The sequence below is a fragment of the Ursus maritimus genome, unplaced genomic scaffold, assembly GCF_017311325.1.
Source record: "Ursus maritimus isolate PB19 unplaced genomic scaffold, ASM1731132v1 scaffold_5, whole genome shotgun sequence".
Lineage (NCBI taxonomy): Eukaryota > Metazoa > Chordata > Mammalia > Carnivora > Ursidae > Ursus > Ursus maritimus.
In genome coordinates this window covers 28,770,778-28,776,821 of record NW_024426663.1, presented here as the reverse complement: position 1 = coordinate 28,776,821, position 6,044 = coordinate 28,770,778, and the positions used below count along the sequence as shown (strand labels likewise).

The window sequence follows — 6,044 nt, the reverse complement described above, 5'->3', positions numbered from 1 at the left end:
ATTGTCCCTGTCTCTCTCCTTTTTGCTGTGGACGGCTGGTCCACCTCAGCAGAGTGGACCAGAATTCATTCAGTAACTGCTGGCAAGAGGCCCCTCTGAGGAGTTGGGGGAAGGAGGGCAGAGGTTGCCTGTGTCAGGCTGGGGACACCTTTCCTAAGAAGCAAGTAAAAGACTGAAGAGGAAGAAGGCTCTTTTGAATAATGTCTCTTTGGAATCCAGAATCTAAACTTGCTCTCGCTGCACCTCATTTTAAAATTCTGTTTATGGACAAGCCAGACTGGGCCCAACTCTGACATTTAATAACTCTGCTTTGATAGGCAGATCAGGAACTGGAGGTCAAAGGGTTCACTGGTAATCAAAAGGGTTTTTGGCTGATACCAGTGCCTTTGCTGAGCAGATTATATCCACGCATCATCTTCGTACATGATTAATAACAGAGGTTTTTAACCAACAAGATTTTCTGAAGGGAAGGAGAAAAAAAGTGAAGGATCGGGTGTCAATTTTTTAAAGAAGTTTGTATTAATGCTCACACCATGTCCCCAGAAGAATCTAGTATGGTACTGGTTTCCTACTAAAAACACACAGGGAATTATAATTGGCAAGAAAAATACTTTTCCAGGGTCGGGGGTGGATAGCGGATGACAGAGCGACAGAAAGAGAAATCTTCGGAAGATAATCAGAGCACAGTTGACAAAAAAAACTTTACAACCAAGGCCCCCAGAGGAAGTTTCTGTTAGAAATACTCAGAATTAGTGGCCATCAATTAAGAATTGTCTGATGCCCTTAAAATATACAGAGAAACAATCTATAAGAAAGCTGCAGTTTCTCCCCTGCTGGAGCCTCCTGAAGTCTTTCTCAGCAAGATTCATGTTTATATGCAAATTACTTCACTGGCAGTTTCTAAAGCTTTAACTCTTAACAGTTAAAAATGCATCCTAACAAACTAATTTAGCCAGATTATCCCTTCCTGTGAATTAGTGATACAGTTTTCTTCTCATTCCAAGTGAGAAGCTATTTTTTTTTTTGAGAAGCTATTTCTTTTTTTTTTATATTTTATTTATTTATTTGACAGAGATAGAGACAGCCAGCGAGAGAGGGAACACAAGCAGGGGGAGTGGGAGAGGAAGAAGCAGGCTCATAGCGGAGGAGCCTGATGTGGGGCTCGATCCCATAACGCCGGGATCACGCCCTGAACCGAAGGCAGACGCTTAACCGCTGTGCCACCCAGGCGCCCCTGAGAAGCTATTTTTTAAACTACATGCAACTGGGAAAAAAATATGAAATATTTTCTTGATAAATTATTCATCCAACATGAAAGATTAAGAGCGAGCTTCTGCTGACTGTAACCAAACTACACTGATCATTCAAAATAAACTTCCAAAATAAATAAAATGCAGTGTACAGCAGAGTAAAAGACAAGTGAAAAAAATTAATTTTTGAGCTAGCAATTTTTAGGACAGTAAGTAAATTTCTTGCCTGCTGAAGTCTTAGGGTCTAGATAATGTTAAGTAACTCGTCCACTGCGGCAGGCGTCTTTTCAACACAGGATCCTGACGTTGGCCTCAAAATTCCCAACACACAGCAACTGTGCATTCGGTTTGAAATTTTTAATGCTGGCTTTGTATTCTCAGTGTTTATTTTAGGTTTCACTAGGACTAGGATCTATCTTTTAAAAAAGAGAGTGATTCTTGGGGGTGCCTGGGTGGCTCAGTTGGTTAAGTGTCTGACTCTTGATTTCGGCTTAGGTGGTGATGCCAGGGTCCTGGGATGGAGCCCCGCACTGGGCTCCCTGCTCAGTGGGGAGTCTGCTTCTCCCTCTCCCTCTGCCCAGCTCCCTGCTTGTGCGTGTGTGCTAGCTAATAAATAAAAAATCTTTTTAAAAAAATAAAAGAGGAAAAAAGAGAGAGAGTCCTGGACATTTACTAAAGCCCGCATACAGTCACTGAACTCGTAAGTCTGGCTGCTGTGCTGTGGCACAGCTCTGCACAGGCTGCAGGCTACTTTTCAGGTGGCGTCACGGCTTAGAGCACTAGCCATGCGGTACGCGCTTGAAAGCGAGTGCCCGACTGCTCTGTAAGTATGCAGAGCCATACTTAAGTGATTATTTGTTCGTGGAATTTGAACATACATCATCCATGGCTCCATGATCATTTACATCTATAATTAAGTGGTTACCATGGCAAACCGCTTTCTACATTTTATTTGCATATCAACTGCTATATCGGATTTTAAGAGAATTTGCAATTTTCTTCTAGACCTTCCAACTGAGTCTTTAAAAACAGATCCCATTCCCTGGATTTACTCAAATTAATGCTTGGTCCACCTGCTTTTAGGGAGTAGTTTTTTTAATCTAATGACATGGTTGAGTTCTCTGTTCCGTTCATATACAGTGATTTATATGTATTTTTTTGCCTCTCTAGGGTACAGTTTATGAAACAATGGCTCTCTAATACGGCTGGGGAGCAGAAACCCAAGAAACTGGAGACCTGAGTCTACAGGTCTTTGCACTTAGTAGGCATCCCATAAAAGCTCCTTGACCTGATGTTTAATTCTCGCCTGCTGTTCCACATGCCTGCAGTCTTCAGATTTTACCAGGGGGTTACTAGACGTTGATGCATTAGCAGATGTGTTGTAATCGATGGTATTTTTAAATTGATTCAGACATGGAACCGTTAGACCTGACTTCTGGCGGAGGCATTCTCTGTCTGCAGAGCCAGAAATGAAGATCCTCCCTCTGACGCCGGAAACTTCCAGTGCTTTGTTCTAAGAAGGAAAAGCATGGATGCTTCCTCTATTTTCCTCACGCTTTCTCTCTGAGGGGATTTTGAAGTTGGGCAATCAAGGTCACACAACCTTCTTGGAGAAAGCCAGTTAAGTTTTTCAGGTGTAAAACTATGGGACAAGGTCTCAGAGAGTTAGGATTCTCTTCTTCTCTCCCTCTGCTTTCTAAGCCCTTGTTCTTATTTTTCTCCTCGCCAGTGGCTATCTTCCTGGCCCAGAAGTGAATGCATAGAGCAAGAGATAAGTCAAAATATATGCTGAGACCAGGTTGAGTCGTGGTTATCTTCTTGATGCTAAGGTTACCGTTCAGCCTGTGAAAAACAGCAATGGCAACACCCAGTCCTAGATAGCGATCATGGTCTATTTCATATGCCTGTCCATACTCCCACATACACTCTGACTACGACAAGCAATTCTACAAGCAGCAAAGGCAAAACCCTCCACTTGTCTCCTCTCTCAGATTCTTTAATTCCTTGCCCTTTTTTGCATATTGTCCTCCTTCATCCTCAATCATTGCTCACTTCCCAGAAGGCTGAGCCTGCCCGCAGCAGTCGCTGAGCCATGACAGTGGAGAGCGATTCCCATGAGCACGCCCTCTCGCCCAGACCAGCGAAGGCAGAGTTCAGCCCCACAGCAATCTATCTGGTCAGACTGGTGGAGCAGCTTGTTGAGGCAATCCTGTTGGACTGAAACAGATATAGACAGAGGGCTACGGGGAGTAGAGAGCGTGAGAGCCAACCAGACACAAAGAAGCAAACGAGCATCTGCGCGAAGACTGAAAGACAGCAGGCAGCCAGGCCCAGCAGCTCATGTGCTGGTTCAACCCTCACGGCAACCCCAGTGGAATAGTCCAAGCCAAAACAAGTGAGCCAAATCCTGAGCTCATTCTAATGGCTTCTGTCCCAAACCTGAGTCACTGGGGATTCCATGGACTTCTAAGAGAGCCCTACATGCATTTCTAAAAACAAACTGCTTGATGCTGTCATGGAAAACCTGGATCTTTGCGTTCTTCGGTTTCATTATGGATTACATCCAGGTCACAACCTAAGGAAGACAGCTGGCAGCGACGACCCTGCTGGCCGGTTACCCAGTTTTTGTAATGAATCCCACAGGGCTCCAGACTGATGTGTGTTTCTGGCTCTGCCAAGTTCTGGACAAGTCCTCACCTCGTGAAGACCGATCAGCCTGTGATTTAGTCTGTGAAGGGAGCCTGAAAAGCCACCTGCAGTCAAGGATCCACTGCGAGAAGCTGCCTGCAGCAAGGAAAGGAGGCAGGGACTGTGTGTGTCAGGGGGACGAGCAGGCAAAGGAAGAAGTCCTTGGTTTTCCTGTCAACTCAACTGCTGTCTTCTGCTTTTCAAAATAATGCCCCAAGGATACCCACAGTCACCCCAAAGCCACAGGAATGCTCTACGCTTTTCAGCCCCAACACAGGCAGGCTATGAAGGGGCCAGGAACGGCCCTATACAACACACTGATGTTTGATTTTCAACAGAACAAGGTAAGTTCTAAAGGCTAGAAGAGAAACCACTATTCCTTAAAATGCAGCAATTCTAGGAAACATAAAAAAAAATACTACTAAGTCCTGCCAAGAAAGCAGAAAAACTTTACTGACGATATAGCTACCACTTTTTACTACATGCCAAGTACTGTGTTTAAGTCTTTCTTCTCATATATGATCTAATTCAATCCACAAAACAACCCTAAGGTGTTATACCTCATTATACCCATTTTACAAGTGAGAAAAGACGTTCAGAGAAGTGAGGTAAATTACTAGTCATTTCACAGCCACTGTAAGGTGAGGTCAGGACTGATCCAGAGGCAGGTGAGGCCTGACCTCTAATTGCAGCCAAGAGTGAAGTACTGAACTCCAAAGGCATGTGTGCTAAGTATGCAGGAAATGTCAGATGGGTGCCCACCAATAGGCTAGACCTTGAGGGCAAATCCTGTATCTGGGTTAACTTAATAGTCAATAGTTGTATCTTACTGTTATTTTTAAGTAACCTAGATTTTGAGAGTTCCACTGAGGTAGCAAATTCTTTCACATCCACTTCAAAAATCAAAATACCCAGATTTTGATAATTTATGTTACACTTTCTATAGACAGCGAGGGTACACAAACCTAAGGCCTATTTATTCTTTAAAATTAGTTGCAGTAAGGAGTACGCTTACAGTATCGCGTAATTTTTCTTCCAGTTGTATTTTACAAAAATGTTATTTTTGCCAAAACGAAAGTTTTAAGAGCAAACACAGACTGAGTGTATTTCCAAAGAATGCCTTTGTTGTACTGGCAACAGCTTCTTTCTCACCATTTGTTCCGACGTCACATAGACCCAGGCCTGAGAAGGGGGGTTGGGGGGAGGGAAGACTGATGCTCGCAGCTGCACCGAGTCCTTGGCTGAGGCTGAGGCTGGGGCTGCCCAGATGCTATTACATATTGGCCGACAGGAGAGAAAGCAAGTCAGCTGTTTCAGACACTGCTGGGGCAACTTTCTCAGCCATAGATTTAAGGACCATGGCTGCCATTTATACTGGTTTGAACTACCCAGTGTAGACCTCCATTAGGAGAGAAAGAGCCCACGAAGCATCCCTTATAAATGTGCCCCCTCCCCCGAACCATGTAGGAGTCACCTGCCTAGCGTGTAGTTGATGTCACCCATGATTTCTGCTCAAGAGAGAAAGGCTGGGAGGAGAGAAGAAACTACTACTTCCTGTACTTCAGTTCTCAGCCTCAGACCGGTGGGCTCTAGAAAGATGGTCTGACTATACAGGAGTTTTTGCCACCAATTCAAAAGTTTAAGTGATTTCAGACCTTCTGGGATGCTGTATGTATTCACGGGGAACATAAGTGAGAGGGGTGGGGAGAAAGTTCTCTTAGAAAATCTAGACTCTGGGAATGAACAGGTGACCAACAGACTAACACCTCAGGTATGCTACTATTGCCTTCTTTCCAACCCTTATTCCCAGAGGCCTGATACAGACAGAGAGGGAGAGAGGGAGAGGCAAGTCAGGAATAATTTACTAACGTGTATGTGTAATTCCTATGACATATACTGATCTTTGTGCCAAAATGAACACTCTTGTCATTTATGTGAAACAGCAAACAAGAGCACCAAAAGATTTGTTGGACTAATCCTCATTCTTAGAGACTGAGTTCACCAGACTAACACCTTATTAAAAACTACATGGGGGCACCTGGGTGGCTCAGCTGGTTAAGTGTCCGACTCTTGATTTCGGCTCTGGTCATGATCTCAGGGTCGTGG

At 44.2% G+C, this 6,044-nt stretch overlaps 1 protein-coding gene across 1 annotated transcript in view; it reads right to left on the bottom strand.

The window, feature by feature from the left end:
* LHFPL2 (LHFPL tetraspan subfamily member 2) overlaps positions 1 to 6,044 on the bottom strand; it is a 151,078-nt gene that overhangs the window by 14,848 nt on the left and 130,186 nt on the right. The gene's annotated exons all lie outside the window — the stretch shown is intronic.